The sequence below is a fragment of the Dermacentor albipictus genome, chromosome 1, assembly GCF_038994185.2.
Source record: "Dermacentor albipictus isolate Rhodes 1998 colony chromosome 1, USDA_Dalb.pri_finalv2, whole genome shotgun sequence".
Classification (NCBI taxonomy): domain Eukaryota; kingdom Metazoa; phylum Arthropoda; class Arachnida; order Ixodida; family Ixodidae; genus Dermacentor; species Dermacentor albipictus.
The window spans coordinates 28207160-28232610 of NC_091821.1; the positions used below are offsets into that span (position 1 = coordinate 28207160).

At 44.5% G+C, this 25451-nt stretch overlaps 1 protein-coding gene across 7 annotated transcripts in view; it reads left to right on the forward strand.

Moving 5' to 3' along the window:
- shi (dynamin-1 shibire) overlaps positions 1-25451 on the forward strand; it is a 110556-nt gene that overhangs the window by 84332 nt on the left and 773 nt on the right. The gene's annotated exons all lie outside the window — the stretch shown is intronic.

Below are 25451 nucleotides of genomic sequence, written 5' to 3' on the forward strand. Positions count from 1 at the left end.
CTGAGTTGCTCCTTGTCCTTCCTCGTAATCTGCAATCCGTGGCTCTCGAACAACTTCACGATGCACCGATGGCGGGACACTTTGGCGTTTTGCGTACATACGACCGCGTACGGCGCCGTTTCTTCTGGCTGGGTCTCTACCGCTCTGTGCGTCGTTATGTCACCACTTGCAAATTGTGTCAGTGCTGGAAGAAACCTCCCCTGCCACCTGTTGGACGACTCCATCCAATTGAAGTTCCCTCTGAACTGTTCTTCCGTGTAGGCCTTGACCTGCTTGGCCCTTTTTCGACGACGACTAGAGGGGATAATTGGATTGCCGTTGCTACTGATTTTGCGACATGCCATGCGATAACAAAGTCATTGCCGACTAGTTGCACAACAGACATTGCAGATTTTCTCCTCCACGACGTCATTCTCCACCACGACGTCATTCTGCACCACGGTGCACCTCGACAGTTACTTACAGACCGCGGCCGCTCATTCTTGTCTCGAGTTGTCGACGACCTCCTCCGCTCTTGTGCCACTGAGCACAAGCTGTCAGCCGCCTACCACCCACAAACAAACAGTCTTACGGAACGTCTCAGCTGAACAATCACAGAGATGCTGTCTATGTATGTCTCAACGATCACTGCGACTGGGATGCCATGCTGGCCTAGATGACGTTCACTTATAACTCGTCCCGACATGACACCACAGGATATTCACCCTTTTATCTTTTGTATGGTCGTGACCCCACATTGCCGTTTGACAGCATCCTTCCTTCTGTGCCATGTGTTGCAACTGGGTATGCTCGTGAAGCCATCGATCGCGCTCACATGGCACGTCAAGTCGCCCGATCTCGTTTATTAGCCTCGCAGCATGTACAAAAAGAACGTTATGACTGGTTCCATCGCGATGCTAAGTTCGCGCCAGGTGCTTGGGTGCTCCTTTGGTCACCATGTTGTCGGCTTGGCCTCTCCCAGAAGCTTCTCTCTAGCTACGCAGGGCTTATAAAGTTGTATGTCAAGTTAACAACGTAAATTACGAGATTGCACCACTACAGTTGATGCAACTTCAAGTCCAGTGTCTCTTAACGTCTACGTTTTGCTGCTGAAGCCATACTTCGCTCGCAATTCTTTGCCTACCATGCGCCGAGATGGCGCTTCACCACCCAGGGGTCTTGTTACGGAAAGATGAAAGAAGAGAGGAAGAAGAAGATCGCGGGGTGCTGGCTGCTGCGTGTTGTTGGTGGTCAGCCATCTTAACTATGCTGACTCATTTTGTATATATATTGTAAATACAATTTTCTATACTCCCAACATCCCTGTAACATTATCTAATCATTGTCTGTATCGAACAGTCGTGACATCCCCTTGAAAATCCCATGCTAAAGTATAGTGCTGTACTACGCATGTATCAAACTTGCCGTCACCACCACATTTGATATATTAAACACTGCACCGTGCTGCACTCCTGTAAGTATGCTTCTCCAAATGGGAATGTGATCACTTTTTGCGCTGGCGGAAATATTCAGTGCCGGTGAAATGGCACTGTTTTGGCAGATGCTATCAAACAATACGTTGTATCTGAAGGGCTGTATATGGCATGAAGGAAAAATGAGCTAGTGCTTGTCTTGTTATCGTTCGTTAGTTCGTTATAAGCAAGGGTAGATTGCAGCATGGCATCAAGAATGTGAAAGGCCTCCTGTTTTGTTACATGTTCCACAATAAAGTGTGGATGACCTTTGATCTTTTCAATGAGTGGCTCTGGTCATGGGATACTGAACTGAAGAAGTCAGCACTGGCCAGGGGTTTCTGTGAATGGCATTTTAGAATTTCGAAAGCGTCCAAAACAAATTGAAGCTCAACTCCAACTTGGGCATATTTACATCAGTTTGGATTTGGGCTGCTGAGCACGAGGTCGCGGGATCGAATCCCGGCCACGGCGGCCGCATTTCGATGGGGGCGAAATGCGAAAACACCCGTGTGCTTAGATTTAGGTGCACGTTAAAGAACCCCAGGTGGTCAAAATTTCCGGAGTCCTCCACTACGGCGTGCCTCATAATCAGAAAGTGGTTTTGGCACGTAAAACCCCAAATATTATTATTATTAATATTATTACATCAGTTTGGATAACAAAACCACTGCATGCTGCATTCATAAATTAAAGAAAGACGACTATTGCAGCAACACTAAAGACTCATCGCTGTGCAATTTGTGGGTCTACAGTATGCTGAATGTGTTTCATTCATGCTCACAGGGTTACGGGTGAGTGGGAATGAACTATGATGCTCTGTAAACTGAAAGCCACTTTCTAATCTAACAGTGTTTACTTGGTCATCCTGTTGCCTACTTATGATGACTGGGCGTTGAAACCACTTTTGATGCTGTTGTAACGAACACATAGGGGCTCACTCATGTGTGATTTGCAGTACAAGTGCACCAATGGCTGCACATTGCCTAGCCATACATGCTGATTTGCTTCCTCACAGTGTACATGTCTACATTATACTGAATAAAACTGGGCAGCAAACACTTCAACTTGCGTGAGGACCACCACAATATTTTGGCTGAGTGACACGTGCTTTTAAGGTTTGCGTTGTGATCACATGGGACTCTTTCGATTGTAATTGAGCCTGATTGGGATTGAATTTTCAAACCATGATTGACTTCGTTCTGCAGCTTGTGCAAATGAACCAATCAAGAACTTGGAATTCAATCCCAATATGGCTCGGTTGCACTTAAAATTACCCAGTGTGACTAGGGTATCAAAGGCCATTTTGCAGTGTGAGTAACATGCAAGATTTGTGTGCAGAAAATAAGTAAATTTTTGTGCATTCGACATGGCCTTGGGGAAACAAATTGGTTAATTCCCACTTTCCACAGTCCCTGGGAAATTGTCCGAGATGTGCGGAGTTTTCATACTAACTTCGGGTAGGCATATTTTATATTTCATATTATCGATAAATTCAACTATTTCGGGATCCGCTTTGAGATGGATATATCTGGGATGGCCTGTACTGTACCTACTTGAATCTAATGCACACCTTCTCTTGTAAAAAAAAATGGCATGCACTGAAATGCAGTGTGGAAAAAAGGCTCAACCAGCCATAAACACTGTTGTCCGTGGTAACAAGCCTGCCTTGCATGGTGTTTTCTGCATCATTGCACGTAAAAAAAAAAAGGTTGCATGCACCTTTGCACACGCCACTATGGCTTCATGCAACAGGGATGTTTATTCATCCCAAATTCCCAAATGACAGTGCGAAGTCAAAGCATAGTCAAAGCCCAGCTGCTGTGGCTACTGCTTTCACTGAGCACCACAAATAGCATGTTGATAAAAAGTAAGTGAATTAAGTAAGTGACAGTAAAGCAAAAGTTAGAAAACTGCCACGACTGGTTATTATCCAGGTAGTACAGTAGCCATGACAGGTCCCTGCTTCAGATAATTGGATGTGAATGACCTACACATGACTTTGGAAGCTAGTCAACTGGTGCGTTTTGATGCACTTGCAGAACGCCTTTTATATCTTCCTAGGCTAGAAGCTGCTGCTGCTGCTGCTGCTTACAGGAAAATGCAGAGGTCCATATAGAAACTTCACTTGTGTGCGTAATCAAAGAACTGAAGAAAGTGAAAAAAACTAAAGAGATTTAGCTAAATATGGGATATGGGATATGAGCTAATGGATATGGGTATGGGATATGAGCTAATTCAACTCCAAGTGAAGCTCATTCATTCACAGTGGGACTTTCAGCACAGCAGTTATCACTGTCTTAGATGTCAGTTAATAAAGTATTGTCATCATGCTATTGTGTTTGACGTCGTCCTCATACCACTATCATTGTCGTGCCATTGTTATCGCGCTGCCGCCGCTGTTGGCATGATTTCATCGTGTGGTTGTCACAAAGTTTGCGTTATCATTACCTACTGTCTTTGTTGTTATGTCTTCGTTGTCATGCGGTCATCCTTGTTTTCGTTATGCAGCAGTTGTCATCGGCGTTGTGCTGTCTTGGTTGTCCTTCCCCTTCCCCCTCATTGTCATTGTGTTGTTGTGCCAGTAAATGCTTTGCACAGCAAAGGACTTGAGGTTGCCGAAAGTGTCACCATTTTTGATAGAGGAGAGGATACTAAATGTTCCTTCATCAGAGGGTGGGGCCGAATAGGTCTTCCCAGACCCTGTTGGGGCGTTGAGGATGAGGTGCTGCAGTTGGATGATTTCCTTTGAATCTAAGTTTTCAGTCAAGACTGATGTGGTGCTGCACAAAGCACTTTGTAAAGGTATGAATACTCAAGTATTAAGACTGGTGTAGTCAAAGCTTTTATGGCTTACAGTGGCTTATTATCAATGAAAGTTTCATAGCTGCTATTAGTGAACAGCAAGCTGTCAATCTAAATTTTTGCTTGAGGTTTCATTAATATGTTGCTCCTTTGCACAGCACTGGTAAGATATTAGGTATTTTATATACATATCTTTAACACATTCTGTAGGGCCTTTGGGGTGCTTAACTTGTGCTTCTGGTAAAGCTATTGCTATTCTTACGCATCTTTTTGCTCCTTGGAAAGTATTTTCTGTGTTCTATCTTGTGAAAGAAGAAAAGTTTGGGACTCTACTGGTGAAAGGACTACAGAATCATGACATTATGGCCCATTCTTCCTATCATTCTTCGTGGCATGAATTTGCTCCTTTGCAGACGCATTGAGACTGCTAAACTAATGCCACTTTCTTATCTCATTCATAAAGTTTCCATGGCGATTTATTTGCCTTGTGTCTGCCTGTATTACAATTTTTTAGTATCTTTTACTATGGCTTATTGTTTAATAGGAAATTTTATTAAAACATATGCAACTTCCCCTTTTTGATGCAGTTTGTATTTACTAAAATGTGAAAAGTATTTAAGTTCACTTAGTTTGTGACATCGTTTGCTGATGCTGTAGGATTTGAGTATTGCCTTTAATTTGCCATGTTTTCTCTGTTCATAGAGGTAATGAATGGAAGAAGGTTTCATGTTAAACTTATGTTATGTACCATAGGGCTATGATAGAGCAATTTGACCAAACCACACCCGCCACGGTAGCTTAGGCTGCGTTGTGCTGCTGAGCTCCAAGTCGTGGTTCAATCCCAGCCATGGCTGTTGCATTTTGATAGGGGCGAAATGGAAAAAAATACTCTTGTATTAGATTAGGTGCACGGTAAAGAACCCCAGGTGGCCAAAAATAATCTGGAGTCCCCCACTATACGTGCCTCATAATCAATTGTAGTTTTGGCACGTAAAACTGCATAGTTTTCAGGATTCCGTTATTTAAATTTGAAATCTGGAGACAAAAAGTACTTGAATTAAATAGATTTCTTATCTTCTTTTCTGAAAAAGAAAAGGCATAAGTGCATTTGACATGCAAAACTGCTTATTTAAAGAACCCCCTTTTTTTTTAAATGAGAAGTGGGACATTTGGAAGAGGGGAGGGGGTAGGGGTGGACAGAAGTCTTGCAGAAAGGTGCAGCATACAAGCTGGCTGCTTTGTTGCTTGATTACAGTGCTTTGTGGCTCACTGTCCAAATCTGAAGACATAAAGACAGCATGGTCAAATAGTCTCATATAGATGCACCAATGTTGGTCTGAAGTTATGGGCACAATACAGCATATATGGCTGTCACTCCATGACTCTAGAGCAGGCTAGAGTGGACTTGTCATTGTCACCACCATTGTCAGTCACTGCACATTATCTCGTTGCCTTTCATGTGTTCAGAGGCTGCCTGCATGCTTCTCTCCTTTGTTCAAATAAAGCTGGAAAAGTTATTGCACTCGTAACCACCTCCACTGGAGTTTTTGACATCCTCACATAGCTTCTCTCTGGTTCAAGTCTGCAGGCTACATATATGAACTTTGTCGTAATAGACATATAGCCAAGCAGACAGCCAATTTTTTTCATGCCTAATCATTTTCCACATTGTGGTGAGAATGCACAGTAGGACATTGCAAGTTATACGGGGTGTCCCACATAACTTGAGCCAAGAATTTCAAAATGAAAGGCGCTTCAGAAGCAAATTGAACTGAACGCATACTATTCACAATAGCCTATAGTAAATCAGACACTTCTTTGTTTTCCCCATAACTCACTATTTAGTTAAGTTCAATTACCCAACTTTTGAATTATTGGCTGAGGACCCCAAGTATGATACGCAGATTTGTAGAGCACCTTCAGAAACCACCAATAGAATTTTTTCCCTTGCTATGCGTCTCACGTAGTCCTTTTTTCCAGGTTGCAAAGAAATCCCACGAAATATGAAAAAAGCCACGTGACTGAGTGCTTACGCAGTGGTATCGTGCTTCTTTCAAGCGTGCGTTCGGTAAACAAGGTCGGCTGCATCGTGACTGGCGATGGTGAAGCGGCAGGACATTTTTTCTCATTAGCAGGGCTTGGCCAGAAGCATGCACTTTCGCCATCATCCGACAGGAGCCGACCTTGTTCACCAAACGTATGCTCGAGAGCAGCACAATCCCACTGCGCAAGCGCTCTGCCACGTGGCTTTTTTCATATTTCGCTGGCTTTCTTTGCAACCTAAAAAAAAGGACTACTAGAGACAGAAAGGAAACAACTCGATTGTTGGTGTCTGAAGGTGCTCTACAAATCTGCGTGTCATACTTGGGGACCTCGGCCAATAATTAAAGAGTTGGTTAATAAAACTTAATTAATTAGTGATTTATGGGGAAAACAAAAAAAATGTCTGAGTTACTATAGGCTATTGCAGATAATATGCGTTCAGTTCAATTCGCTTCGGACGCGCCTTTCATATTTAAATTCTTGGCTCAAGTTATGCGGGACACCTTGTACAGTGAAACCTTGTTATAATGAAGTAGCATTTGACATGAAAGTGCGTCCAGTATATAACAATATTTGTTATGTGCATATAGTTGTATCTTGATATGTCGAACCTCAATTTAACGAAATTTGGGATATAGCAAGCTAGTTTCACTTCCCGATCTTAGTTCCATTGAAAACTGCATATTTATTTTTGCAATTTAATGAAGTAATTTCATGACATCGTTTCGATATAACAAATTTTTCGCCTATTAAAAACATGTACTTGGAGCCTGTATGGCTTGTAAATCTAGCAAAAGTCTATAAAAATTTCAGCCAAGGTAAAGTTACTTGCAAGCGTCATCCACAAGAAAACTTTAGTGGCAAAAACGCCGTCAAAGTGCCTGGACACGGCATGCAGGAAACACTACTACTGGCGCTCTTTGCGCCATTAAAAACCACATATCGTCATCATCAGGAAACACTGCTACACCATTTGTTACTTTGGTAAATGACTTGTGGAGGTCGCAGGGCATGTGGCAGCTTGGAGTGCTCGTAGAAATATGAGCTGACGATTCCTTCACCCAAGGAGGGTGGGGAAAGGGTAAACATGTACCGTGATCTCAAGCAAGCATTAGGGTATGGTAAAATGGTAGGGTGCCCGCTTCATATGTGGGAGGTTCTGTGTTCAAATCCTGGTGCTGCCGGAAACCCACCGGTTTATCTAATGGGTACTAGAGATGTACCACGACCCAGTGCTTGGTTGTTTATATGGGTTCTCATCTCGAAAGGGGGCCCCTGTAGAGATTTGCGAAGGTCTCTGGGCGCACCTTGTCCCACCACAGCTTTCGTGAAATAGTCGAGCATCTGCTGCTGCCAAATACCTACTTTGAACAGTTCAGTTGGTAGCTTCTGTTCGTAATCGAGAAGGAAGGTCACGCAGAGCAGGAACAGCTGGTTGCCCGAACGGCTCACGCTCGTGCTAAGCACTGGCGATCCGGCTGCCCACTGGTTCCACTGCAGGCACGGAACTGACGATCTGGCTGGCCTTGTCCTTGTGCCCTTCTTCATTACAATTACCCCCAGTGCAAAAGCGGAGCCATCCTGGCGACTTACGACATGGAGACGAGCGGGTCATAGAATTGTTTCAGGCGGTGAACGTGAACATCTCGTCCACGGCGGCGCTTGTCGGATGTCGGTGTAAGCGGCTCTATGACATAGTTGACCGGAGAGGTGCGTTCGACGATGCGGTATGGTCCATCATACTGCGAGAGAAGTTTTGTCGAAAGTCCAGGCGTGGTAGCAGGCACGGACAGCAAGACAAGTGTGCCGGGAGCGAAGTTCGGATTCGTAGCGTTGCCATCACGATTGGCTTTTTGTCGTTGTTGGTCGGCGGAGGTGAACTTTCGGGCTAATTGACGGCATTCCTCGGCGTATCGAGCGACGGCTGAAACGGGAGCACACTCTGACGCATCTGGTGTATAAGGCAAAACCGTATCGATGGTATGGGAAGGATCGCGACCGTAGAGAAGAAAGTATGGAGAAAATCCTGTAGTACTTTGTGTAGCTGTATTATATGCGTATGTGACAAATGGGAGGATGATGTCCCAGTTTGTATGCTCCGATGAAACGTACGTGGCGAGCATATCACCTAGGGTGCGATTGAAACGCTCCGTAAGCCTGTTAGTTTGAGGATGGTACGCCATGGTGGTCCGGTGAACTATGCGGCATTGAGCAAGCAGTGCTTTAACCACTTGCGACAACAACATATGGCCTCTATCACTCAGCAGCTCCTGAGGTGGGCCATGACGAAGAATGAAACGATGGAGCAGAAAGGATGCAACGTCACTGGCGGTCGCTGCAGGTAGAGCAGCGGTTTCAGCATAGCGTGTAAGGTGATAAACTGCGACAATAATCCATCGTTTGACAGCGGGTGTTAGCGGTAGCGGCCCATACAGGTCAATTCCCACACGGTTGAAGGCACGAGCAGGGCACGGAAGCGGCTGTAATAAACCGTGGGCTGGATGAGGCGGAGATTTGCGGGGTAGGCATTGCGGGCACGAGCGGACAAACTTAAAAGTAAACATTTCTTGCCAGTAGCAACGTTGCCGCAGGCGGTCATACGTCTTCAAAATGCCTGCATGTGCACATTGTGGGTCAGTATGGAAAGACGCTCACATGTCGGAACGCAGAGTCAGTCTTAGGGATAACCAGAAGCCACTTGCGACCATCGGGCTGGTAGTTGCGTCGATACAAGAGGTTATCCCGGACAGCAAAGTGGGCAGTCTGGCGACGCAGGGAGCGGGAGATGGAAGATGCAGGCGAGCCAAAAAGGAGATCCAGAAGAGAGGCCACCCAAGGATCTTTGCGCTGTTGTGATGCGCAGGTGGCGATGGCGACCGAGGATACCGCCTCAATGGTGGAGAAGGAGGCCGTGTCGGCTGGCAGCGGAGAGCGGGAGAGAGCGTCGGTGTCAGTGTGTCAGTGTGCTTGCGACTTGAGCGGTAGATGACTTGTATATCGTATTCTTGAATGCGCAGAGCCCAGCGGGCAAGGTGTCCAGACGGGTCTTTTAAAGAGGATAACCAACAAAGGGCGTGATGGTCAGTAATGACATGGAAAGGCCTGCCATATAAATAAGGGTGAAACTTCCCGAGTGCCCAAACGATGGCCAAGCATTCTTTTTCTGTGATGCTGTAATTGCGTTCCGCTTTGGTCAGCGCACGACTGCCGTAAGCAACGACGTACTCGGAGTAGCCAGGCTTGCACTGCGCAAGGACAGCACCAAGGCCAACACCACTGGCATCGGTATGCACTTCAGTTGGGGCAGTGGGGTCGTAGTGTCGCAGTATAGGCGGAGACATCAGGAGACGGCGTAAGGTCACGAACGCGGTGTCGCAAGCAGGAGACCAGGAGACAAGGTCATTAGCGCCACTTAAGAGTTGTGTCGAAGGTGATATAATTGAGGCAAAATTGCGAACAAAGCGTCTGAAGTAAGAACAGAGGCCGATGAAGGCGCGGAGTCCTTTGAGTGTCTTAGGTTTCGGAAACTGTCACAACGCGAAGTTTTGATGGGTCGGGGCAAATGCCGTCTTGTGATATGACGTGACCTAGAATCATGAGCTTGCACACGGCGAACTGGCACTTTTTCAGGTTCAGTTGCAGGCCTGCATTGGTCAAGCACGTCAACACTTGTCTAAGGCGAAGAAGATGCGTGCTGAAATCAGGGGCGAACACAACGATGTCGTCGAGGTAGCACAAACACGTGCTCCATTTGAGACTGCGCAAGATATTGTCCATCATTCGTTCAAACATTGTAGGCGCATTGCATAGGCAAAATGGCATCGCATTAAATTCGTATAAACCATCCGGAGTAATGAATGCAGTTTTAGGGCGATCAACTGCTGACATCGGGACCTGCCAGTAGCCCGAACATAAATCCAACGAAGAAAAAAATTCAGCACCTTGCAAGCTGTCCAGAGCGTCGTCAATGCGTCGTAGAGGGTAGACGTCTTTTCGCGTTATTTTATTAAGATGGTGATAATCGACGCAGAACCGAATAGAACCATCTTTTTTTGTGACGAGAACCACCGGTGATGCCCACAGGCTATTGGAAGGTCGAATGACGCCGCGCTGAAGCATGTCGTCCACGTGCTCACTGATCACCTGACGTTCCTTGGCGGATACGCGGTACGGGCGCTGCCGCAATGGCGCGTTGGAGCCAGTGTCGATGTGGTGGCTGACGGTTGACGTGCGACCCAGAGTAGGCTGAGCGACATCAAAAGAAGAACGGAACTGGGCAAGCAGATGAAGAAGCTGGGAGCACTGCTCGGAAGTAAGGTCATCGGCAATGAAAGGTGTGAAAAAGTCAGGTGATGGCGGAGCAGAAGTGGAAAGTGCACAGAAGTTAGTGAGCTCTGTATACGAAGCATCCGGCACGTCGGTTATAAACATGTCTTCAAGAGGCTGAACGTGGCCAAGTGCTTCACCGCAAAGAGCCGTCAGGGCTGTAGGAAGCGGATTGCAGACAACGATGGCGCTGAGACCGGCTGAAATGTCAAGCGTGGCGAAAGGGAGGGGAACATCTTTGCGGGTTATGAAGAGTTCCGAAGGAGTGAAGAGGACAGTGCCTCCAGAGACAGCGCCACAGAAGACGGGAACAACGGCAGACGAGTACGGCGGTATTGCGATGTCTTCCCGAAGGACTAGCTTAGCGGGAAGAGATGTGGCGCCGACGAGGGGTACGTCATACAGAGGCGATAATTCGACTTCAGCACGTGCACAGTTGATGACGGCATTATTTCGCGAAAGAAAGTCCCACCCAAGTATCACGTCGTGAGAGCAGGACTGAAGAACCACAAACTCCACAATATAGAGAACGCCCTGAATAACAACTCTAGCTGTGCATGCTGCTGAAGGCTGCACTGGCTGGGTGCTTGCTGTGCAAAGAGAAAACCCAGAAAGTGGCATCGTAACTTTTCGTAAGGCGCGAGAGAGGCGTTCGTTTAGGACAGACACGGCTGCTCCAGTATCAATTAGTGCAACGGTAGGGAGGCCGTCCACAGTAAGGTCGACAACGTTCAAAGGCGACAATGTAGGACTTGTACAGATCGATGGCGACGCAGTTCTTGCCTCCTGAACTACGGCGCTTAATTTTCCTCTTGCGTGGGTGAAGGGCGCCGACGCAAGGGGGATAACGCGCGGCGATGTGGGGAAGGCGAACGACGTGGAAGGACCGGGCGCTCGGCTGGTGGCCTGTTCGACTGCCGACTAAGATAAGTGTCTTGGAAAGGTTGCACGTCGGCGTAGGGAAGCAACTGCACCAACCCATCAGAGTGCAGCATGCGGCGGCGGCAGAGTCGTGCAACATGGCCGGGAATACCGCAGGCATAACATATGGGACTGTTGTCTTGTGTGTGCCAAGGATTAGCAAACGCAGGGGCAGGTCGATGAACGGGATGACGAACGGGTGGTAGCGGCCGTGGATGTAGCGCAACGAGTGGTTGACGAGGAGGCTGCGCGGCGACGGATGCATAAGTAGGTGGCGCGGCGCCAGGGTACAGCTGATGCTGCATTGGTAGAGCCTCAGCAACTGGAGTGTGCGGCGACGGATGCGTAAGTAAGTGGCGCGACGACAGGGTACTGCTGATGCTGCATAGGTAGGGCCTCAGCAACTTGCTCTTCAATAACCTGCCGGAGCGTAGGGGCGAGCTGTGTAGGAGGCTGTGACGGCAGCAACTGCTGTTGGGGTAGCTCAGCAAAGGGCATTAGAGAGAGCTGATGTGCAATTTCCTCCCGCACGAAAGCTTGGATTTGTGTGAGCAGGGGGGAGCGATCAGGGAGGATGGTCATGGAAGAGAGGGCCTCGTCGGCCACTGAGGGGCGCCTGGTCAAATCGCGCTGCCTTCTCAACTCGTCGTAGCTTTGGCACAAGTTTATGAGCTCTGCTACGGTGTGCGGACTCTTGGCGATCAACATTTGAAAAATGTCATCGGCGATGCCCTTTAAAATGTGCTTCAATTTCTCATTTTCGGACATAGAAGCATCCACGCGTTTGCACAGGTCGAGAACTTCTTCGATGTAACAGGTGAATGTTTCACCGGGTTGTTGCGCTCGCTCTCGTAACCGCTGCTCGGCGCGCAACTTGTGGACGGCGGGGCGACCGAAAACTTTTGCGAAACTGGCCTTGAACGCGGACCAGGACTGAAAGTCGGCTTCGTGATTTTTAAACCACAGGTGAGCCACTCCCGCAAGGTAGAAGATGACGGCATTTAACTTGGCGGTATCGTCCCATCGATTGTGCAAGCTCGCCCGTTCGTATGTAGACAACCAGTCATTGACGTCCTGCTCATCCGCACCGCTGAAAACCGCTGGATGGTGTTGCAGTACAGTGCCAGAGCAGGCAACGGAGGGTGGCGGCGACGTTGGCTGGGGAGAGGCAGGCATGACGGGAGGCAGAGTCCGAGACCAGAGTTCCAGGGTGTAGATGTTCTTGAATACCCCGCACCTTCCACCAATTGTAATGGAGTGTTTGAACAGTTCAGTTGGTAGCTTCTGTACGTAATCGAGAAGGAAGGTCACGCAGAGCAGGAACAGCTGGTTGCCCAAACGGCTCATGCTCGTGCTAAGCACTGGCGATCCGGCTGGCCCGCTGGTTCCACTGCAGGCATGGAACTGACGATCTGGCTGGCCTTGTCCTTGTGCTCTTCTTCTTCATTACACTACCAGTAAAATAGGTACAAGTGCTCTCCTGGCCTGGTTCTCGGCCACTACAGGATCTCCAGATGCTTGGAAAGGACACCCACATATTGGGAAGTTGGTCGAATGGGACCGCCAGACTCCTTTTCCGAGGCGCTGTGTAGAGTGTTTGCTCACACTGTGACAGCGAGTTTTTTAAATCCTGGAGTAGGATATGTTCAAGTTTGCCCGGGTGTGCATGACACAGATAGAACTATAAACCTTACTTTGTGTAGTTGTCTCTTTGCTACTTCCATCAGTGCTCCACCTTTCTGGCAAAACTGCAACATTTTATTTTCTCGGGAAGAATATCCATATTATTTTGCACTTTTGTATTTAATTTGTGGGCGCTATTTGATGACAGCTGCCAGCACTAGGTGTAGTTAGCCATGGTGTCCAAGATTTACGATGCCGCACGATGCAACACACACAAATCTTGGATGCTGTGAGCCATGCCAATGCATTGCTCTCTGCACGATCTACACTGCTTGCGCTGGCACTTGTAACCACACTATTATGGCCTGACCTTGTTGCGATTTGTTTTTAAGTGCCTACTGACAAGATCCTATCCATCAGAAATGTTGTTAAAATTTGTTAAGTTCTTTTTCTGTTGAAAATTTAAAACTTCGAATTAACGAAATAAGTGATTTAACAGACATTTTTCACTGGAAGTACAACTTCGTTGTATCGAGGTTTGACTGCACACCAGTATCAGCAAGCAACATTTTTGATTTACTTCAATTTATATTTTATAATTTGTTATATTGAGGTTCAGCTGTATGCCAAGGTGTCCGTATTTCATTTCATTTCTCCTTGAAGGCCTGAAGGCATTACAAAAGGGGGGACATAAAGACATGTGAACTTCAATGATTCGAACAAAAATGCAAAATATACAGCAGAAATGCAGTCAGTGAAGTAAAAAATACAATTGATAATACATTGAAAATATAAAGGTAAACAGTAGACAAAAAGAAATATCGGTGCAGGCAAATATTTATTAAGATGTGTTAGTGTAGGGAACAGTGCTCGTCTGAGGCTGCATAGTGCATTCTTAGTTTTTCCCGGAATTCTTCGCGTTCGGTGTATGCCACTGTGTTCTGGGAGGGAATTCCACAACGCTATTGCATTAGGAAAAAAAGATGACTGCATATATGCCATGTGGCCGTTTATACGTGCTATTGCATTTGGTAGTGTGTCACCCTATTTTTTTTATATTGCTTAGTTAGATAATTAGTCAAGAATAATCAACTTCAGCAGCAACGAAGTTAGGCAAAAAATTCCAATTGAAAAGTTGTAGAGCACTTCGCGAAACATCCGATTAGGCATCTTCTCACTTTCTGTCTGTTCAGTATTGGTGTTCTTTAGCTTACTGCCGATGCCTATGAAATACAAAAAAATACCACGTGACATACCCGCTTGCGCGCTGTGATTGCAGCGCTTCCAAACTGTCCGCATACAAATGCATCTAGCAGGGCATGCTGCTGCTTAAAAGGCGACAGAGCAGTGACGAAGGCGTTGTCTGCGCAATTTGCGCCAACAATGTGCTTCCCTCGCAGTGGTTCATGATAGTGATAAGCAGACGCAGCAGCAGCACATCCGTCTAAATGCTATGTTCATTTGTGCGTGGAATGCTTGGGAGCAGTGCAATCACGACGCGTAAGCGGGCATGTCACCTGGTGTTTCTTTTGTATTTAGTGGGCATTCTCAGTAAGCTGAAAAACACTAATGCTTAATAGATAGAAAGACAGAAACTGTTTATTGAGACGTTTTACAAACTGCACTGCAACTTTCTAATTAGAACTTTTTTTCTAGCTTTGTTGCTTCTGAAGTTGGTTAATTATGTTGACTAATTATCTAATTAAGCAAAATACAATAATACTTTGACACACTACATACAAAAGGGAGCAACATGCATTTGGTCGCGTTATCTTGGAGTGCATCGGCATATTTTTAAACTCTGGCTAAAGTTAGCAGAAACACCCTGTCAATCACCCTAGCTACATAGTACAAGGAGGCAAACGGAGGGACCATATGAACTTGGACAAGATTAACTGTATCATTCGTCGCCGACTCACAAATTCATTGAAATAAATTGTGTTCTCATTCAAATTTGCTTTTTTCAAGTGCCCGATAATTAGGACAATTCTGTGGCCCCTTTCCGTAAGGAAAATAGATAGGCGTTGGACTTTAAAAGGTCGAATTTCAATACAATGGCATTTCTATATAACGAAGCCAATTGCCTATTTTACCTACTTGGTTATATTGTGTTTTAACTGTACATCTCTCTTGCTACGGTGCAAAGTAAAACAAAAACACTTCAGACATTCAGTGCGTGTATTTTATTATTTCTCTAAACATTAAGTTGTTTACTGAACCAACAGATTATACAAATAACAGATGTTGCCTTGAATAATTCTCGAAGTCACATGTCACTATGAGTGACGTCGCAGCACAGACACGGGTACGTAGGCGCACTAGCAGGTATACGTCACCCTCCGGCTTGGAGCACCGAGCCCGTGAGGAGAAGGGCAAATGGCGTTCGGTTTGAAATTTCAGCTCTTTCCGCGGCATGTAGCGATGTAATACTTGGCAGACACGATCGTTAGTGTGCATTGTATGCGCTGCGTTTGTCCGCTCAAAATGGCCAGACCTGGTGAGGGGTCTTTTAAAGGGTTTTAAAGCACGAGCTAATGTGAGAGTGAGGAACACTATCTCTCATACTGAAGCCTATGGCTGCATTTCATAACTAGCGCTGAAAGTATATGTGTACCGTGTACTGTGTGTACTGAAAGTACTGTGTGTGAATTTTCTATGAAAGGTTGATAATTCAGTGCCCTCACACGAGTTGCACCCTTTACAGCATTAGTGCAATGAATGACAAGTGCCATACTTTTTATTAAAGTATGTGCAAAAACTTTTGTGTTTTGTGACTGCTGTGTGTATTGCTGGTTGTTGCCCTCTGCAACGCTAACTGTTCTTTTCTTTGCTCCTTTTCTTCCTGACCTCTTTCCTTTCCTGCCCCCTCACCACTTAAATTTGGCTCCTTTCTTTCTTGCTTTGTTGATGCTGTAACAAAATTTGCACTTGCTTTATATAACCCACTCTTCCCTTTCACTTTTTTTTCGATGACTCTTTCCCTCATAATCTGGGGTTCCTGTGTGCCGTTTGCTTTTGTCCCCCTTTCTGTTTGTCCACTCCCCTGTGGACTGGTTTACACATGTGGCAGGCGTGGCTCATTGCCGAGCGTGCCGCCACGCGTCGCTCAGGGGGCCGCGGACATAATGCTGGACGCATTCGGCATGCCCATGAGCAAGTGAAGAGCCCCAGCGGGCAGGGTGCAGCGGGAGCCGTTCGCTTCTGTGGCTCCAACTGCTTTGTCCTGGGCTGCCCGCTCTGCAGCACTTCTTCCCGCACCTTGGGCCATGGCAACCTGTCTACAGTGGGGCGCTGCCCCGGCTGCTGCACCTGCTGCTCCCTGTGCTCGAGGGTGGCCAGCAGCCACCATGCCCACCACCCTTCCTCTTCCTCATCCTCTTGACAACACCCCATTCTCTCTCATGCACAGCATTTCTTGTTGACCTGCAAGGCATGGCTCCACAGGGCTCAGTGTTTCCACCTTGCTTACTTGCCATTGTCTAGATTGACACTGTTCCGGAGGAGGGAAGCATTGCGAGTACACCAGCAAGGGCAGCAGAAAAACGCAGAAGGCTGCATGGCTTATCTGGGAGGGCAATTTGAGGATCTCAGAATTGCGAAGGAAGTGCAGAAATGTAGCTTTGCCTTTTTTCTCCTGGAAAGTCATTCACTCTGCTTGGGAGAGGGTGTGTAAAAAATAAGATACTGCCATAGTATGCCTTGTGCGTCAGCTTACAAGTCTGGCTGAAGTTCAAGTAATATTTGAGGCAGGCAGCCTATGCACTTTCCAACAGGAGGACATTCTGCTATGATGTTTACCTGCAGTGCTGTTTGCGCCATTGCATCTAGTAGCTGCAGCTGGCAGGCAGTTGTTTGTTGCCAAAAGTTAATTTCAAGGCTTTGGCAGAAATCTACCATTGGATAGAGGAAAATTAGTGCTTTGTCACTCTTGTTGGGCATCTGCATTTCTTGTCATGCTTCTACTTCAGCCAGGCCCTAGGTGAAATTGAGTAGAGCTTGCCTGTTCAGAATTGTGGCCTTTAATTGGACTCATCTTGTAGCCAGGAGGGAGTGCTACTACTAATATGTTAACAAGCACAGGTTGTGGTTACTTGAGGCACTGGCTATATGCAGGCTGGTATTACAGTGGTAGCTCATTTATTTTTGTTGCTTCCTTTCAAGATTATGGTGCATTTCTTGAGATCAAGAATTGCCAGAGTAAAATATTTATCATATAGGCTTTGGTCAGTGCTGTGACATTTCTTAACTTGGAACACTTCTTCCAAAGGCTTGTGGTCCTTTGATGGGTGCAGCAACACTATATCGATTGTGATAAGCTTTGGTTTTATGCTTAATTGTGCAAAATTTTCATTCTTTTTAAAAATATTAGTGGAAGTTCAGCGCTTGTCTTTGTCCCACCTTGTTTTGTGCACTGGTATACCACCAAAATGCAGCAACATTGCATAACCAATCTCATTCTGCCATGCTGGCCTGAGATTTAAGCTGTGTTTAAATGTCTTAGCACCATTCCTTGCACATTTCTTGCATTGCACAGTGCCTTCTGGAGCTCTGAAGCATGTGCATGGCAGCTGGTGTTAAGTTTTATTCGGATGGCATGCTCCCGTCATCTTGTAACGCATAACGTGCACATATTTCTGTCTAATGCATCTGAAAAATGAATGAGCAAAAGTTTAAGATTACAACCTTCCACAAAATACTAAACCAAGCTATGTTATGGTGTGAAACTGTTCATGCAGTGAGTGAAAAAATAACATTGCACGTTCATGGTGATGTGCGCTGATAGCTGTGCTGCTCTTCAGTTCAGGAACAAACTTTATGGTTGCCGTATATACTAGATGTTTAAAGCACATTTGAAGACCTTCTGTTTCAGCTGTTCAGTTGTGGTGCCTTCTGTGTACCCCTTTCCCCCTTTAAAAGTAAGCCTGCTGAATTTTTAGAGCCAGCATGACCAGCTGCTTCCACTCCATAGCAGTGCTTCCCTCAAACTGGCTGCCAGCAATTATCCCCATGAAGTATACAGGCTTGCCCATAAATTCAACACATTGCCTGTTCGAGCAGACCAGTACATTTGTGTTAATGTTTGTGTTCAGCTTATGTTTCAAATCAAGGGCATGGACTAATTGCAAATCGCTTATTGCTATTGCAAGCTGTGGAATGCATCGCTAAAAGGAACTTAATGTAGCCAAACCATGAAGGAACACTGCCAAATTTATGCAACTGCTTAGTCAACCATGGAGCTCAGCTTACGAGGATATCGCTGTCAGTGTATTTCGATTGGCTAAGCCACAGGGTAGAATGCCCATAGCTCTAGTGAGGTGTATCATACTAAAACGAAAGTATGTGCGAAAGTTACCAATTGAGAATACAGCCCCAGCACTACTGTGACATGAAAGTGGGAGGCTGCATTGGGCTTTTGTGCAATTTTTTTTTGTTTTTCTTATGTGGGTTCTGTAGCCCAGCAAAGGCCACATCTAAAGGAAAGCAACTTAAAATGGGCAGCTCACTGGAAGTACCACAAGGGTTGCCTTTTTGAATTTCCTTTTAATAAATGCTTCTCTCCTTACTGGGAAAAAGGCTACACAGTAGGTAGCAAGCCAAAAACAGCTGAAACTTGTGTTTTCAAATGCACAATAAAAATGTATTGATGTTGTGGCTCTAAAGTGAACAATTGAAAACTAATGAGTGATATTTACATAACATAAGTAAAAAAAAAATACAGTAGGCTTCAAGTGGCTGCTGAGATAATAAATTGTTTTTATGCGAGTAAAAGGCCTTGCTTAAAAAAAGAAAGAAAGAAGTAAAAATAAAAAAAACTTGGTGGCTTGCTAGCTGCAACATCATTTTTAATACAACATGTCGACGAAACGAGCGAGAATACACATATAATCGCATAGGTCACATTTCAGTGCAAATTGCTGTCTGCAAGGCATTTGCAGTCAACATGACATATCCCTGCTACTTGTCTGCCTGTATTGGCTAAAGTGATGCCATGGAACATGACACAACCATGATTGTGCAGTTTGCAGTTTTATTTCCCACCTTTACTTACACTGAATACTCGTTTACTAATAGTTGTGTGCAATGAAAGGAAAGAAGAAAGAATTATATGTAGTCTCTGATGACTGAAAAAAATGGAGCCAGGCAAGCAGCAGGGATTGTCAAGCTTGAATTGAATAGCCTAGCGCACAATTGGTGCTTGAATGTGCACATCATGTATGTGTGTGTTCTTTCCTGTTTCACTGCCAAACTTCATCATATGGAGCTGCCCACCCAAGTGGTCACTGCTTCCTTATTGTTGTAATGTTGGACAGTAGTACCTTCTATGTAAGCTCAGTTGGATCTCTTCAAGAACACTAGTATTAAGTCAGCATTTCTCCAACATTGTCTTTCTTTAAAAAAAGTGCATATTTATTCTGTCGCACATCAAATTTTTCCTGATTTATATCTTCATTTTATGTTAGAGATACTAGCAGCACTGTATCACTTTTTCCTTTCATTATTCACACGCCTTTGCTGCTTGTGTAAAGGCAAATGGCTGCATCAGTGGCTTTCATTATTTAATTGTGGTCAACTCTCATTGAACCAAACTCCTGTATGCCATATATCTTTGTTTGAATAACCTATGATTACTGAAAGAAGACATGCACACAATTTTATATGTGCAAACCCATGTATGATGAGTTCATTATACTTGGGTAAAACAGCTGTGTGACAGTGCTGAAACGCCCCATGGTGACCTAACTATCGTAGCAGCCTGTGTAAGTAACACAACAAAACAACAGGATCTAGCTCTCTATCAGGTTATGCATCATATTGCACCCTACCTGCTCATGTGCAAACATGCTGACAAACATACTCGAAAAACTCACGGGAAAAAGAAAGGTACTGGTCTTGCTTTTATGGCACAGGTTGTAGGCACTCGGAGTTCGATATATCCAATGTCCAGTTCATATTAAGGGATTTATAGTATGTGAATATCGCTTGAAAACCTTTGCATGTTTGATATAATGCATAAATTACTGTACCCGAGTTACAATCAGGTGTGTCAGTGTGCTGTATCAAGTTCCGAGTTGTGAAAATTTGTCTATTTTATACATTCCTCTTGGTGTTACACATAGCATATTTTTAACTTTATGTTCACTGAAATTCTTAATGCATATCAGGATGCACTGTGTTTTTTGGGGCTGTTCATTTTATACACAGAATTTTTCGGTTTGTGAGTGCCTAAACCTGCAATGAACCACTCCCCTGCAGAAATATATCATATGAATGTTGTGAGCTGTTGTAAACAATAAACCAAGTCATGATGATTGTGCAAGACTTTGATTACGAGACTTGGTTTGCTTTGTAATACCGTGAAGCACAAGTTTGCGTCATATTTTGACAGGTGTGCTATAACATGCCAGTGTAGGCTGTGCTGTGCTCTTGTTTTGACAGTTTGGTGCGATGTTACATTGCAAAAATGGCTTGTTGAAGAGCTGTTTTTATGGATTGTGGCATTTTGTTTAAGTATATATCCCTCCATGTGTGTTGTGAGGCTAACAGCACGGGCAAACACAAACTATTTCTTGAAGTGCTTTGTTTGGATCTGACTGAAGCTGTTGTCAAGTCTTGTTCTTAAATGTTGCAAATGTTGCACACATAACATGTAGGGACAGTGACCAGATCAGTTATTCATGAAGGTCTGAGGGAACAACAGAACAATGCATGAAGCATGGGAGAAACAAGGCCCTTTTCCCTACTTGTCCTCATCCTACCTGTCCTCGCCATTGTGCATGTAATGTGGTAGTCACCCCAAGGCAGAGCGGGTACAGCTTTCCTGTGGTAGCGCTTGTGTTGCTAGTTGTGATCGCAACTATAGGTGTGAGGCTGCAGAACTCGACGTCCGTGTAATGCACTAGGATATTTTTGGAAGCCAAGGTCTGTTTTTAAGTTGTCTAAGCATGGTGGGTCTGCCTTGCAGCATTGGAATACGTCTTTCAGTTGAAAAATCCTTGTTCTGTATCTGGAATCAACGTTAGTCTTGCACACTAAATGAATACATCAATTGGTATTTAATGTAGGTGCTCAAGGCAGACTGGCAGCAGCAGAAAGTTCAAATGGCCAAGCTTTGTGCGGGAGCTTTCCACTTTGTCTTGCTTTGACAATGCCATGTTAATACATTAGCTTTAGCAGACCTTCTTGGTTTTGCTGACATATGGGAAAGGGGCTCTTATTAGTATTGATATTTCCAATTTCTTTTAATTAATAATGTTTAAGTTCCATGTGCATTCTAAGCTATCACTGGAGTTTTAATTTGATTGATGTCCTGTCTGCAATCTCACTTAAACATGGAGACAACCAGAACATTTCTGGCATGCAGGGAAGGTGCACAAATTCTCACCATGAAAATAGATACAAAGCAACATAAGATTTAGATATTTGATGGTAAAATGCATATAAGGGCATCAAAGATCTTGTCAGTCCATAATAATATTATGCTTATGCTGAGGAAGTGACATTAACAGATTTTGCAAAGCCTTTTGTCAATTATTGCTTTACTAAGGCTGGCAGCAAATTATAGGTCCATTCTAATGGGAAATGGAGCTATTTAAAAGCAAAACACAGTGTTATAATGCTGCTTTGCTGGTAATTCACTGGTGCCTGCTTGTTCACTTGAGATTGCTCTTATTGCTCTTATACTTTTAATGTCTAGGTGATAGCAGCTGTTTGCTAGTAGTTGTAGCCTGTCACTCGTTGGTACTTTCCCGGTGTCATAATTTTAATAATAATTTGTACCTTTCACTTGCATAAATTTAGGTAATATTTAGTCTAGTATAAAGCAGTAATCCCTAATCATTTAATAGAAAAGCTGTCTAGCCTATAGATTTGGGCACTACATTATCAAAGACCTGGAACAGATGTTGCTATGTAATTTTATGCATGATGTGCTAGGTGGCAACTCTCCTGTGGTTTTTCCTGATGCATGTATCCCACAGTTACTTCTCTGTATGTTTCGCATAGCTCTTGCTGCTTTTATTTCACTGCAAGTGCTGAGTGGGGCAGCTCTGTGCCCATAGGCTTGAAAGGTGTGCAGACTTAACAGCAATCCAACATTGTCTCGGTACTTGTGCTTTAATTTCTAAAGTTTACTCTGTTCGTGCATTGTCGGATATTTTGAAGCAGTTCTTGTGGTTGAACTGCACTGTTTCGAATACCCCCTGTGCTCGCTCTTTGGAGAAAAATAGCTGTCTTCCAAGTACAGCCACCCTATCTGCAGTCTTGTTGTTAGGCTCTTTGGCACACTGATAAGGGGTAATAAACTGGTTGTGAAGGAGGGAATATTATTTGCAGTCATTAAATGAATGTTTGCAAAACATTGAACAGGGCTTCTGCGTGTTGGCTTGTTTAGCTCTTTCTTTTGCTATCTCTTTGGTTTGTAAATGGCTAGAACTCTTAGCAAAGGGTTCGTACTATTTGAGTTCTGGTTTCTGTTGTGCATGAAGCACATTTATGCTTGTACACCTATGCATGTTTTACTAATGTATGTACAAGTATGTTTTCATGCATACTCACATACTTAAGTTCATACACAATGCATGTTCACATACATATGAGTATGCTTTCATCTTTGCCGGTAATGAAAAGAGAACTGTTACTTGTCATGCTTGACGTGCATTCTGAGGCATTGCATGATACTGGGAGATATTGGGAGAATTTTAGTGTGTGCTAAAATATGCAAGGGTTTGGATGTCTGTGTGTGGAATGAGTTCATTAGTGCCTCATTCTCAGAGCCAAAACTGCTGGGGTGGCATTCAGCCACTACTGCTTCAGTGCTTGAAGTGTTAAGCTTCCTGCTCCAGAAGCATTGTTGTTTCTGCAACATTGTTTCTTGTTTGAAAGTTTGTCGTTGAAGAAACATAGCTGCCGCTAGCAGGTTGCCATTCATGTCAAATGCAATGCTCCTTCTTCATATGTCTCGACATGCTGCTGTTCACCTGGCAACACACCTTAGCAGGTATTTATGCGCTGAGACAAGCTTGAATTATGCTTGGCGTTTTAGTGTTGACCATAAACCACTGATAAGTCAAACATGGCAGGTGCATAAGTTACTAAGATCGTCAATGGGTCTCGAATGAATACCGCTCCTAGAGCTGATGACAAATTGCTGTTGCTGAAAAACTGTTGCATTGCTACTGTGCTGTCCTGTTCTGGGCCGTAAAAACACAATTTCTTTGGGCTGCCCACTTCCTTGGGATGTGTGTGTAGCATGCATGCAACAAGATTTGCTTTTCATAGCTAAAAGGAAGTGTGGCACGTTGACATTCTGAGTCTTACTTAGTGCCAGTGGTCTCATCTACATTTCTTTATTTTCCGTTTAGCGTCACTTCTGCTCATATTTCTTACTGACTTCTTTGTTGCATTCCGCCCTTGTGCCCTGAGCTCCTTTGTGCTTAAATTCTGCTCAAATAGTTTCTGCTCTTTGTATTGGCAGTAAGACGTGTTGCTTTTTATTTTTTTAGTGCAGGTGCACAAAAAAGTGAGTTTTGTCAGGTTTTATTACCACAATAGACGTCTCTTCATGTGGCCATTCATTTGACGAAGGAACGTTGCTTGGCAAGTCGCGTTTCAGGCAGACAATCATCCATCACTGTCCGGAAACACTGCTTTGTAATTGTTGTGAAGTTGCCCTAAACCTGAGTTTGACCTTTTGCTGTTGGTGAGAGGTGGGGAGTGCATGCTTGCTGACGACCATATTTTTTCTGGCTTGCATCTTCTAGGAGTTGTGTGGTAGGAGAAGCTTAATCTGCCTCTAAGGACAAAGAAAAAGCTGGAACTTCTGGCTGCATTGCTATATGTGCAACCCCTGTGTGCATTGTGGGATCAACCTTTTGTGTGTACCTGCTTGTAGTTCTTATTAGCCAGGATTTGCTCATAAGTGCAAGTCATAATTTAAAGGTATGCCCATTAACTGTAAAATTCCACGTCTGTCATTGCAAATTGTAACCATGTGTGACATGTAACAGTACTAGACGTGTACTGTATGTGCTAGTGACTGTATGTGACAGTGGCCATAGAAACTTGGAAGCTTGTTTGCACAAGCTAAATGTGAAAGTTTGTGTGGACATCAGGAAAAAAAGATTAATATGGCAATTTGTTGCACTGTTACTGTAGAAAAGAAAATTTATTACATATCCATTATTTCAGTAATATGCAACAAAAGTTACAATGTTGGTATTTAGATATTTTCAAATTTTGTTTTGTTTGTGTTGGTGCAGTTGCTAGGCAAGCATATGTAGTTTTGAGTGTTATGCAGTCTTTTGTGGGTTCAGCCATAGTAGACTTTTACCTTGGGAAATGGTGTTGATATTTTAAAACATTATTGGCCCTTGGTGAATGGTTTTGAGTGAAAGTATGGTAATTAGTGTGATTACTGCTAACTGCATCTGCCAAACTTCTGCTTGTGTAAACCACTGTTTAAATATGTAGGCTGTTCTGCAGCATTGTCTAGTACTTGTGTCAACAGCAAATAGTAACTACACACTATCTCATTAATTAGCAGACATTAGTGAAGGGTTGTAACTGCAGGGAAAAAAATGAAGGGAAAAAAAAAGAAACCTGATGGCCTGGTACGTAATGCTATAAGAAGCATGAGAAATGAAACAAGCAAAAGGGCCTAGCATAGTGAATCGGTTCTGTTATACACTGTAGCCATGCTACCGTAGTTTTCTCCCATACTTCTCCAGCAGTCCTGTGTCACTGTGAACTAGCCCACCGTTTTGCCACTTTCTTAGTTCTTAATACAAGCCTTATTTTTGCTCTTGCATCCACCCCCGCGTATCGGAGCTTTATTCCTGCTGTATTACACCTGGTCTGCATGCATGAGGAAACTGCAACTGAGCCTAATAGCATAGCTAGCAGCTTTCTTAACATGCTACATTTGCAACCACTTGTATGGAAGGCTGCATTTTGGCTTTGGTGTTTAGTGGGAGAAACATTGTGTATTCACTGTGGTTGCTGACTAATAACCGCTTAAGTAGTCTGTACCTCACCAAGCACTATTTCTGCATGTTTTACTGGCAGAAAGTTCACTACACATATTGAAAATATTCAGTGTGCATAGTGTGGCTTGGCGTATTTTGTGAAGCCAAGAGACAGGATTGGGTCAGTTTATGCAGTGTATTCATGGTAGACTTGCAGCTCTTCTGCATTTTCTTGTTGAGCTATTAGTCCTTCCCATTAAGCCAGGAAGAGTTTAAGCTATTTCGCTTGTGCTTGTTGCTCCTGCCACCTTATATGGTT